At 42.6% G+C, this 12,425-nt stretch overlaps 1 pseudogene; it reads left to right on the top strand.

Moving 5' to 3' along the window:
• Nucleotides 1-9,416: 9,416 nt before the first annotated feature.
• LOC123839129 (splicing factor 3B subunit 4-like) lies at nucleotides 9,417-10,836 on the top strand (annotated as a pseudogene).
• The last annotated feature ends 1,589 nt before the right edge of the window (nucleotides 10,837-12,425 follow it).

The following is a 12,425-nucleotide window of genomic DNA, read 5'->3' as shown; positions in this document are numbered from 1 at the left end:
CCTGTCTCTCTTACACTGATTGAATCTGGCCACAGTGGCTTAGCCTCTGCCTTAAGCAGAACAGCTCACGCTTCCTCTCCTTCTTCCTCTGCTGCTACGTAAGTTTCAGAGTTAATAGTTTGGGTCAGGGTAGTTATAGACAACATTTGACTCATGTGTGAAAGCCAGAAAAGAGCCCAGTGATCTTGAACCTTAGCTAAATGTTTCCTTCATTTAGGGGCGCCCCGTCTTTCCTGCGCTATCAGCCTTCAGGTGCTCGAACCAGACATCTCCAGTGGAGATAGCTGACCCCCACCAACAAAGCCCCACAAGCCTTAATGCTGAGCGCATTTGAAGGTAGGGTTTCTCTTGGGTGTCTGAAACCATTGTTGACTTCTCCCTAGAAATCCAAAACTAACTTTTAGTGAAAAGAAGCTTTTTCTCTCCTTACCAGATATTTGGATAGTGGTGATGATTGATTGGTCGATGATATCCATTCTTGGACTAATGTGAAGCCATGTCTCCAAGGTCACCTTTATTTAAGGGTCAAGAGGTCAATTTGGGTCTTGAACAGAAAAACAATTATTGGCATATATGCACCCATTACAAAGAAAGTCTAAGGGCCTTCTATTACTTAATTAAATTGAAATAAAATAGGATGAAATTTTATAGCAACAGTTTTAAATTCACCTACCACCTACAAGTGTTCCAAGACTCTTCCAGGACAGCATCTACTGAACAGAGAGCAAGGTTAACAACTAAGGGAAGACAAACAAAGAAACAAAAAAGCAAAAAAGCAAAAAAACAAAACAAAAAAACCCAACAAAAAACAAAACCAAATTACCACTGTGGGTCAGACTACCTTATGCTAATTTTTTTTTTTTTTCTGTCAATAAGGACTTTTTGCAAGATGGCAGTTGCTTTCTAAAATCAACTCTGAGAGATTAGGGATGTGCCCCAAACGCAGAATTTTCTGTAATCAAATATGTATGGTGTTGGGCGCCTGGGTGGCTCAGTCGTTAAGCGTCTGCCTTCGGCTCAGGTCATGGTCCCAGGGTCCTGGGATCGAGCCCCACATCAGGCTCCCTGCTCTGCAGAAAGCCTGCTTCTCCCTCTCCCACTCCCCCTGCTTGTGTTCCTGCTCTTGCTATGTCTCTCTCTCTCAAAAAAATAAATAAAATCTTAAAAAAAAAAAATATGTATGGTGTTAGGTTCTTCAATATCAATGCTTGGAGCTTCACGTTTCCAGAGCTGATTATGCCCAGTTCAATGAGACCATCCCTGTAGACATGCAGAGAAAAACCACTAGGAATAAATTCTATTTACGAGTCTGTGTTCACTGATAGCTCTGACTCCAACGAGGCGATGCTTGGCCAACCTCTGGCATTCTAGAATCTTGGTTATCCTCCCTCTGGGGGGCCAGGCTGCCGGGGGCCCCAACCTGGTTCTGCCACTAGTACTAATAGCATAGCGTGTGACTGTATTTGTCAGGCTCTCCCGAGAAGCAGAGCCACCAGGGCGGACGTGCATACGATACAAAGAGATTTATTTTATTTTTTTTAATTTTTATTTATTTATTTATTTATTTAAAAAAAAATTTTTTTTTTAAAGATTTTATTTATTTGCGAGAGAGAGAATGAGAGACAGAGAGCATGAGAGGGAGGAGGGTCAGAGGGAGAAGCAGACTCCCCGCTGAGCAGGGAGCCCGATATGGGACTCGATCCCGGGACTCCGGGATCATGACCTGAGCCGAAGGCAGTCACCTAACCAACTGAGCCACCCAGGCGCCCCCAAAGAGATTTATTTTAAAGTGTTAACTCACACAACTTTGGAGGCTTGCTGAGTCCAAAATCGGATAAGGGAGGCTGGCAGGCTGCGACTTCTAGAAGATCAGCTTTTATTCCATGTAGGCCTTGCACTGATTGGATGATGCCCAACGACATTATGGAGGGTAATCTGCTCTACTCTGAGCCTACCAATTTAAGTGTAAATCTCATCCCAAAACACCTTCACAGAAACAACAGTCATGTTGGCCCGAATATGTGGGTACTGTGGCCCAGTCTAGTTAACACATAAAATAAACCAGCGTGGTGACCTTAGGCCACTTACTTAACCTCTTTGTGCCTCAGTAGGCTCACCCATAAAACAGGAGTCATTCAAATATGGGCACAGACTTCACAGGGTGCCTGGGAGGATTAAATAGGTTGACTTCTAAGTGAAGTGTGTGGAAGAGTTCCTGCACACAGTAAGCACTTTATTGCAGATCTTTGGAAAAGAAAGGAATTTTCAAGACATCAAGTCCACTTTGAGATCCGGAGAAGTGAAATGCCTTGCCCGAAATTGCAGAGTGAGTTGGTATCGGAGATGAGATCAGAATTTGAACGTCCTAAATGGCCGTCCGGTGACTACTGGGGACCCGCTTTGCTGCTGCTTTCTTTGGCTGGACAGTTGCTGCCACAGTCCATCAGGTGAAGCGTATTATTGCCACAATTTAGAATCCCTTCATTTTTGAGATGTTTTTAAAATAAGTCCTTGGTAATCACTATTGCAGAAATGTATGTTCGGTTATTTATATCTTCAGGTTATTGAAAAATACCTCTCTTGTCTACTGGATGATTCATTGAACTTGAGATTCCTTTATGCTTCTGCTGTTCCACATGAGTCATTCGATTCCCTTGAGACAGACTGAGCTAACACTAACACCTGGTATTTCCACGGAACCCGGTCTCTAAGGTTCAGAGAGAGTCAGGGTACAGCTAATTGAAAAGACTTGCATCGTTTGAGTTCTGTTTTCTTCTTTTCTTTTCTTTTCTTTTTAAGGGTCTGATCTGCCTCCATTCTGAGACTGCTAAGAAGAGCTCCTTATGCAGAATTTTGTTTCCTTCCTGTCAGAAAAGTTACTTGCAGCGTGCCTGGGTGGCTCAGTCGTTAAACATCTGCCTTCGGCTCAGGACATGATCCCAGGGTCCTGGGATCGAGCCCCACATTGGGCTCCCTGCTCCACGGGGAGTCTGCGTCTCCCTCTCCCTGCTTCTGATCTCTCTCTCTCTGCCTCTCAAATAAATAAATAAATAAAATCTTTGAAAAAAAAGTTATTCGAGGGGCGCCTGAGTGGCTCAGTCATTAAGTGTCTGCCTTCGGCTCAGGTCATGATTCCAGGGTCCTGGGATCGAGCCCCACACTGGGCTCCTTGCTCGGTGGGAGGCCTGCTTCTCCCTCTCCCACTCCCCCTGCTTGCATTCCTGCTCTCTCTCTCTTTCTCTCAAATAAATAAATAAAATCTTAAAAAAAAAAGTTACTCGATCTAAGATTCTTTGTCAGTGTTTCTCAGAATGAATTATGCTAAGATCACCTGGATTATAATTACCCAGAGAGCTCGATTAAAAACTATAGGTAACTGTTCAGCACTACAGAACCACTGAATTTGAACATCCAGCGGTTGGATCGAAAAAATGCATTTTTTACAAGTTCTTCATGTTGACTCTTATGCCACAGAAGCCTGAGAATTGCTGCCCTAGATTACAATGATCTTGCTAAAAACCCTGCATCATGGAATTTTAAAGCTGTAATCATGTCTTGTAAAGTTTCTAGGTTGATCCATCTCCACTTGTTTAATTATGTTGCATTCTACATTGCTTCTGGCTGAAAACAGTTTCTCGGCGCTTCTGCATTAATGAAGTGTGGCTGTGCTTACACACTATCTCCTGATTTGAGCTGCTGGCTTAGTAATTCTTGTTAGCTCTGCCTCATAGGAGTTCTAGGAAACATAGTGCTTGCTTTTAATGCTGACTCTTAGCATCCATGGTTTATTACATTTAGTGCCACATTTTTAATCGCCCAGTATAAAAGTGTCTATTTTCAAAGCACATTAAATCTCAACTATATTCTGGACTGAAGTCATTCCCATCCTTAAGAAAAGATTTAGCAAATAACTACTGTTGAAGGAATGATTTGTATCATGTAGAAATATGCATGTGTGGACGCTGTTACTGATTGTATACACTTACACCATTAAGTCAAGGAAATTATATAAACTTACATCATTACATTAAGGAAAGAAATCACTGCATCCAAAGGTAAAAGGACACAGAACCCACTGGGCTTGGTTCCTGACTCCTACCTGACCAACTGACAATAGTAAGGTCAAGAACAATTTTAACATTTAGTGAATGTTTACTACATGGAGGGTGGGGGGAATATGCTAAGTACATTCATGCATTTATTTAATCCTCCAATGACTCTCTAAATTAGATAATTTTCTTTGTCTCCATTGTTCAGAGGAGAAACTGGAGCTTAGGGAGGCCGTGTTTCTTTCCCATAGTCACACAGCTTGTCAGGATTTGAACACAGGCCAATCAAACTGAGAAGCCCATGTTTTAACCCTGCCTCTCAGTAGATCAACTTCCTGCTCTGCTCTGTTCTATCTGACCTTATTCATAAAAAGAGACACTGAGATTTGGTCCTTGAGAATGTATCACTCTCAAGGGATTTTGAAGGTGCTACCCCTCCAAAACTGGAAGCACACCAGTAACGTACCGAGGAGGGGCGTGGCCCTGCCCGGGACCCAGCCGAACCACGCTTTAGAATAGCTCTATTACTTGTTAAATATGTGACTCAGTGCGAGTCATTTAATTTCTCTGGGCAACACTGAATTCATTGATCATACATTGACCAAGGGGGCTGGAATCTCATCTCTTCAAGCTACAATCTACTGTGATTTTTGTATATTTTCACAGAATGGGCAGAGATCATCTGCCCGTTGGTCAGGGATCATTGGGTTGTAAGGAATAGATGCCCATTCAAGCTTGTTGAGGTAGAGGAATTTTATCATAAAGAAAATGGTTCATCTTACAGAAACAAAGTTTGAGGGGTACAGCCAAACTTCATAAGAACTGGAAAGCTTTCATTGGTCTCCTGTCTCCTTTTTTCTGCTGTGGGCTCAGCCAGCTCTATTTCTGTTTTGCTACTTTGCTTTCCTCCACCTCTGCAGATTGGCTTCCTTGCCTCATTTTCTCATGACCAATCAGAGCTGCCCAGCATGGCCACTCCCAGCAACACCTCACTTCAGTCTCCAGGTATCAGTTACAAATTTCAAGGTGAGAGCATATCTAACTGGCTGGGTGTGGGTCACATGTCCACTTCCGATTGAATTTTCTGGGCCAGATGGATAGGATGGGATGGTTTGACACTTGCTGCTGTCCATTCAAGGAAATGACTTCAACAGTTTATGCAGAAATTATACAGTCTCTGTGAAAAATTGAGAACGGATCTCTAAGAAAAACAACTGCATTTTTGAATTACTTTCTCTCATCCTAATTTTGTATCTTTTGATCCTATCTTATTCTCACTCTTTCTCAGTGCCCTTGTGTCGCCCTTCGTCCAGGCTTCCCCAGTCTCCCTGGTTTCTTTCCTTCCTCTGCTCATGAATTTCTCATTTCTTTGAGGTCCTGCGGGCAGATTTTCAAGGTAGCAGCAAAACAAACCTAATCAAGTAATTCCTACCTAGAGTCAAAGTCACGATTTGCAGAGTGATTATTATGTGCCAAACACAGTGCTAAGCCCTTCACATATACTTTTTATTTACTCCTCACGACAGAGTCACCAAATAAACATTATTAACTTATTTTTCCACCTGAGAAAACGGAGGTTCTGTGTGGTGAAGGAGCTTGTGCAAACTCGCACAGCTAGTAAATGTGCCAACTGGGAATCAGATCTGGCTTTGGGAGCCTGAACCGCTGTGGCCGTGGTTGCTGGTCATGATATGCACCCTGCACGCTGTGTGGTCCTACAGCTGGCCGCACTGACTCACGACAGCCGAGCGGTGGGTTTTCAAGGATTCTGAAAGCTGGTTGTGGAACACAGCTAGCATGAAAATTTAAATTAGAAAAACTTGCAGTCACATTAAACGAAGGTAACAAATACTCAAAGCTCATCATAATGATGTTGCTTTCTAATTATTTTACTATGCTTTACCATGACATCCGCACCTTGGCGTCTTTACATCTATGGTATGTGTATGATGGAGACGCTGTGCAATGGCGAATGGCGTGCCACCCCACACCTCCTCCCAATGCTGCGTCTGGGAGTGTCATGCTGGTGGCTTGAAATCAGACACTGTGAGAGTATTTACCCTACAGAACTTGGCAAATGGGGTGCATCTGAATGCACTGGCAGTCTTTTTTAAATGAATAAACAGACAGCTGTGTGGCCTACACAAAATCCATCTGAAGGCCGAATGGGCCACCAGTGTTTGACCTCTGCCTTAAAGATGCATCTCTAATGGATGAATCGTCGACTGCCCTGAGCGCCAGAGCACTCTCTTGAGTGTAGGCATCTGACACAACCATACATCTGGTCCATCATGATTGCCTTCAGGAACCACCGATAGCTTGTTGTTGAGATGAAAGGAAAGGAATCAAATTCGCCCTAGCCAGTGTTTGCCAGTCACCTAAACTGAGGACTCTTCAAGGCCCGGCTGAGGCCTCCTGTCCTGCACAGCCAGGCGTTGGTCCTGGCCGACGTCGAGCCACCACAGTCTCTGTGAAGAGCTGATGTGCCTCCCTGACCGTAGCACCAGCGAGCGGGGAAGAGCTGACCCAGAGATTCAATTAAAGTGCAGTAGCACTTTCTATGCATTCCGCCTTTGCATCTGTTTTAGACTTTGTTTATTCATTAGTTCTTCTTTCTAGGTCAATGGGAAGCCAGAGAGAAGAGGGTCTTGCAGCTGGAGAAGATAAATATGTGATGGAGTGTGTGGGTGGCCATTTAATGCTGCTCTCTGGGATGAAATGATGCTGGTTTCTTCTGTTGTCTGTAGAAGTAGCAATTATCCTTCTCTCTTTGACTGAAGCAGTTATTTTTGGGGAAAAAAGCTTTGAAGTCTTTTGACTAAGAACATTTTGGGTACCCTGTGGTTGGTTAGCTATGTTTAGATCACTTGTTCTGTGACCTTGGACAAATCTCCCACCCTTTCCACTTTCTTTTGTTAAGCTGAGAATGTTAGAGTGACGTGTCTAGATCCTAGATCACAGAAACAGAAAGGTTTCTAAAATTTTTGAGCTTCTAGAAAATTATTTAAATTCTTCAGTGTAAATTATTTATTTATTTATTTAAACAATTACCCCGTTTAGTGTTAATTTATTCTGTGCCTTGAACACTGTGTTATATCCATAATGTATCCAAAATTTTAGTGCAGGAACTGCACCCTTAGTTTCCTAAATGATTTTATGTTCTGATTATCTGTCCCTGTCCGAGTTACAGAGTACTGTTTGAACGTGAACCTCCAGAGTATTTCCTTTTTGTGGATTTCTAGAAGATTTTTTTCTTTCACCTAGCCAGATGAGTTTAATCAGCAAAAAGAATTTATTGAATACTCTATTTTCATTATAATGTCAGTATGATTTGTTGTGAGGAAGAATCCAAGGGACTCTTAAACAATTTTCCTGCCCTCTACAGCCAACCACAACAGTCTACACAGAAAGACAATTGCCGCCCCCACCCCTTCAAAAGCTGCATATCATCAGAGTCAAGCAATGAAACAGACTATAAATATAAATGAGAAGAATCTTTCTTCGCCATTCACTTAACCAACTCTCTGGAATATGTTCAGCTCTCCATCCGCTCAGCAAAATACATTGCCATAGTAGGCCCCCTGCTCACAGCGAGCTTACCACCCTCTAGGACACCTGCAGTTGAGTACTATGCTGTCCAAGCATGTTTGTTCCACATATGTCAATGTACTTGTTATTAAAATCACACAATGAAATCAATAAAATATGGGGGCATAAGGAGAGGTGTGGAGTTTTTGTATGAAAACGAAATTGATTGCTTTATAAAGACTTTTAAATATTAAAATTTTGGATGTCTCAAATTATTGAGAAAAAATTATTAACAAATTAAGTATTGAAAAAAAAAAAACAACCTAAAAAGATTAGGGGGAACGATCACAGAAATTTAGGAGGACTTTGTACTCACAATATTTGGAAAGTTCTTGCTTCACTTTACTAATTTTTTAAAGATTTTATTTATTTAGAGTGCAAGTGGGGGGAGGGGCTTAGGGAGAGGAAGAGCGAGAACATCAAGCAGACTCCTGACGCAGCGTGGAGTCTGACACAAGGCTCAGTCCCATGACCCTGAGATCATGACCTGAGCTGAAATCAAGAGTCGGACACTTAACTGGACTGAGCCACCCAGGTGCCCCTTGCTTCACTTTAAATAAACCCAAACTGGGAATCATGGAGGATGCATTATGGGTGTATTGTATGAAAGAAAGATGCTGTTAAATTCTATTCTAAAAAGCAGACTTTTAATTTAAAAAAAAAATGGCCCTATATCAAAAGTTTGATGAATTAATGTATGGCTTTTTAAGTTTTAAATTGGAATGTTTATGAAATATATGTATCATGACTATGATTCTTTCCCTAAGCGTTCCTTTTATTTTTTTGTAGTCGATTGACCTGTCAACTACTGGTCTTCATCTCATCAGATTAGAGAACTTCTACCATATTGAAAATCTGGAGGAAAAACAAATCAGTTAGTTTCAAAATAGTTGGGGGGTTGATCTAAAACTGTTGGTATGATTTTATCAGCACAGAGAAACAAAGCAACATTCTTAGATAAAGAACAAGCATACAAAATTTAGGAGAATGCAGACTCCCAGACCATGAGAGGTAAAATCTCTGTAGAAGAGTAAAAGGAGAGGAAGAGAAGGCTGAGAAGAACATTTGGAAAAAGCCTGGAGGAGCTAAGGGATCTGATTTTAGGGAGTAGGCAATATCGAGCCACTGACTAATTTTGATCAGGACAGTGAAGAAGTATTTTAAGGAGTTTTTCTGGTAACAGTGCACAGGATGAGATGAATCCTCGATGGCAAATATATTTTTTTCTTGGGAGCAAACTCAGATAACTGGTATCGTTTCCCGGAACACTGTGATGAGGAATACAGCATGAGGCTGGCTGCAGGGAGAAGGGCGCCATTTTCTGTCGGTGATGCCTGCCACAGGCAAGGAAAAAGAGGCTGTAGTTTCTATACCTTTTATTCGTTGGCTCTGGGTCAGATTAAGGGTGAAGATAGTGGACGGATTTATGCCACCGCAATAGCATGAGACATAATAAGGAAGGTATGAGAGATAACTTTGAAAATAAATACTGATTTGGTTCTATGGATAAAATTATGACTGGAATTAAAAAATTTTTTTGAGTCAAGCAAGATGCTTTGCCTTATTATTGACATAAGGAAGTCAATAGAATATAGTCATAAGGAGCACATAATTTAGAGTAGGACAGAATTCTGTTCAAAATCTAGACCTGTCATTTGCTATCTAAATAATTTGAGACATCCAAAATTTTAAAATTACAGGAAGTATTTAAAGCAGTAGCATACTGTCGGCGGTCAGAGGGCGGGATCGCTGCCTGGAGACGGCAGGAGCTCTTTCGCCATGGTGGCCTGGCCGAACTCCGGGTGGAACCAGGATGCCACTGTCTACGTCGGGAGCCTGGACGAGAAGGTTAGCGAACCATTGCTGTGGGAGCTATTTCTCCAGGCAGGGCCAGTAGTCAACATCCACATGCCAAAGGATAGAGTCACAGGTCAGCACCAATTCCACAAAGACTATGGCTTTGTGGAATTCTTGAGTGAGGAAGATGCCGAGTATGCCATTAAGATCATGAACATTATCAAACCCTATGGGAAACCAATACAGGTGAACAAAGCATCAACTCACAACAAGAACCTGGACGTGGGGGCCGACATTTTCATTGGCAATCTAGACCTGGAGATTGGTGAGAAACTGCTTTCTGATACTTTCAGCGCCTTTTGGGTCATCTTACAAACCCCAAAGATTATGCAGGATCCTGACACAGGCAACTCCAAAGGTTATGCCTTTATTAATTTCACTTCATTTGATGCTTTGCATGCAGCTACTGAGGCCATGAATGGGCAATATCTCTGTAACCTCCCTATCACTGTGTCTTATGCCTTCAAGAAGAACTCCAAGGGTGAGCGCCATGGCGCAGCAGCTGAACGACTTTTGGCAGCCCAGAACCCACTGTCCCAGGCTGACTGCCCTCATCAGCTGTTTGCAGATGCACCCCTTCCACCCTCAGCCCCCAATCCTGTGGTATCATCACTAGGGTCCAGGCTTCTTCCACCAGGCATGCCTTCTCCTGGGTCCTTCCCACCCCCAGTGCCACCTCCTGGAGCCCTTCCACCTGGGATACCCCCAGCCATGCCCCCACCACCTATGCCTCCTGGGGCTGGAGGACATGGCCCACCATCAGCAGGAACCCCAGGGGCTGGACATCCGGACATGGACACTCATATCCTCCCCCATTCCCCCCGGGTGGGATGCCCCATCCAGGGATGTCTCAGATGCAGCTGGCCCACCATGGCCCTCATGGCTTAGGACACCCCCATGCTGGGCCCCCAGGCTCTGCGGGGCAGCCACCACCCCGACTGCCACCTGGAATGCCTCATCCTGGACCTCCTCCAATGGGCATGCCCCTCGAGGGCCTCCGCTTGGATCTACCATGGGTCACCCAGGTCCTATGCTTCCATATGGGATGCGTGGACCTCCTCACTGACGCCTCCTCATGGATACACTGGGCCTCCATGACCCCCACCCTATGGCTACCAGTGGGGGCCCCTCCCTCCATCCCGGCCCACCCCCCAGCCTCCAGTTCCCCTCGTGGCCCACATCGAGGCCCTCTTCCTCAGTAATTTCTGTTCTTTTGCCTCCTGGTCTATCTTCCCAATATCTTTTCAATTCCTTGGACCAATCAGAGTTGCTGTAACTCCCTATGGCTAAGGCACTAATCCCTCTCAGGCCTTTTTTTTTTTTTCCTTAAGTGTAATGTTTTTCACAGGCGGTTTTATTTATTTCTGTGTTGGTCCTAAGTTTTTTGCAAATGCACAGAGAAAATAAAACTAAACTCCTTGTTTAAAAAAATAAATAAATAAAGCAGTAGCATACTGTCTATCACAAAATAAGTACCCGGGAAATAATATTTATTATGTTGAGAGCATGGCCAATGACAATCTGGCTTCAAAAATATTTTACTAATTTTTGTCTCATTACGGACTGCTTTAAAAATAAAAATCCATAGAGTTATTGTTCTACTAGTTGGGATTTTCTAGCTTCTTATCCCAAAAATGAAACTGAACTGACTTTAGATAAAAAATAAATTATAATCCGTATTTCCCGGTCTTTGGAAAAGAGGCACCAACATTTGTTTTTCTACGAGAAGCTAGAAATTATAAAATACCCCTCTGTCTGGACCGCTATTTGCCGACCATTTGTGGAAATAATCAAAAGCTTTGTAAATGAGGGTTTACCATAGCTATGAAGCTACGGTCTGAACTGCAAAAATTTTGCTACGCCCATACACAGGCATTGCAATCGATTTCTCCTCCTATCTCTACCCAGTGGGCAGTGATTGCTTGGCAATGCACATGAAAACACTGGGCATCCATTCACAGGAGTTCCTGATTTGTTTGTGAGAAGCTGTGATGTTCATTTGCAATCAGGTTTTGGCAAACTCTTGGCAGAGAATTTCTTTATAAAAAAGTACAGAGCTCTTCATTTGGCATAACTCTTTAATATGTAGGTTTGTATTTCCTGTCTTCCACTTTGCTTAAAAAATGTTGTAGAAACACACACATACCCATTCATTAAGCACTCTGAAGCAACAATCTGTATATTTCCAAACAAAACATTGCTTTACCAACATGGTTGATTGTTCCAAACAAAGTCTCTTTTCTGCGGAATTCTACCAACTGAAATTTGAGACTGAGAGCCAAAAAAAGTAGACTTTGGCTAGCTATAAAGTTTGTTACTTGTGGCAGAGATAGACATGAACCAATTTTAATCTAAGGGAAATATCATGAGTCTTCATATTATTATTTCCAGATCTCCTACATTGCATGGAGAAATCTGTTCAGGGTCTGAATACTCTAGAACTGATTTCTTTTCAAAACCTATTCCTTCCCGACAAATTTTTCCCCTGAATCCACTTGGAAATGACGAACTTTTGGGTTTAATGTAAAAGTAATAAAGCTGTGACATATTAAACATATATATTTACAGCGATGACGAATCATTGTGGTTATCTCTCTTACTGTTGATTACTCAAACACAGCCAATTCCAAGCCTGTATGTGTTAAAAGACAACATCAAAAAGTCTGACATCCAAAATGCTATCTTGCATGGAATGAAACATCAGTTAACGGGCTAAAAAACGTCCATTCACGGCATAAAAATTTGAGAAACTTTCTGCCTTTACAGCGTGAGCAGAAGGAAATCCCAACAGAGGATGTTCCTAAATCCTCTGCCCCCAGCTTTTCAAAGGGCCCAGAAATTGCACCCAGCAAAGATGCCCTGTCAAAATGATTTAAAAGGAGGAAAGAAAGTTGCTAGAGGGGAATTCATACTCCAGATAAAAGAAAACAA

Source organism: Mirounga angustirostris, unplaced genomic scaffold (assembly GCF_029215605.1).
Source record: "Mirounga angustirostris isolate CCGP_5_RB_7025 unplaced genomic scaffold, mMirAng1.0.hap1 SCAF_3, whole genome shotgun sequence".
In the NCBI taxonomy this organism is placed as follows: Eukaryota; Metazoa; Chordata; class Mammalia; order Carnivora; family Phocidae; genus Mirounga; species Mirounga angustirostris.
Note: the sequence above shows the minus strand (reverse complement) of the source record. Positions and strands in the feature narration are given on the sequence as shown.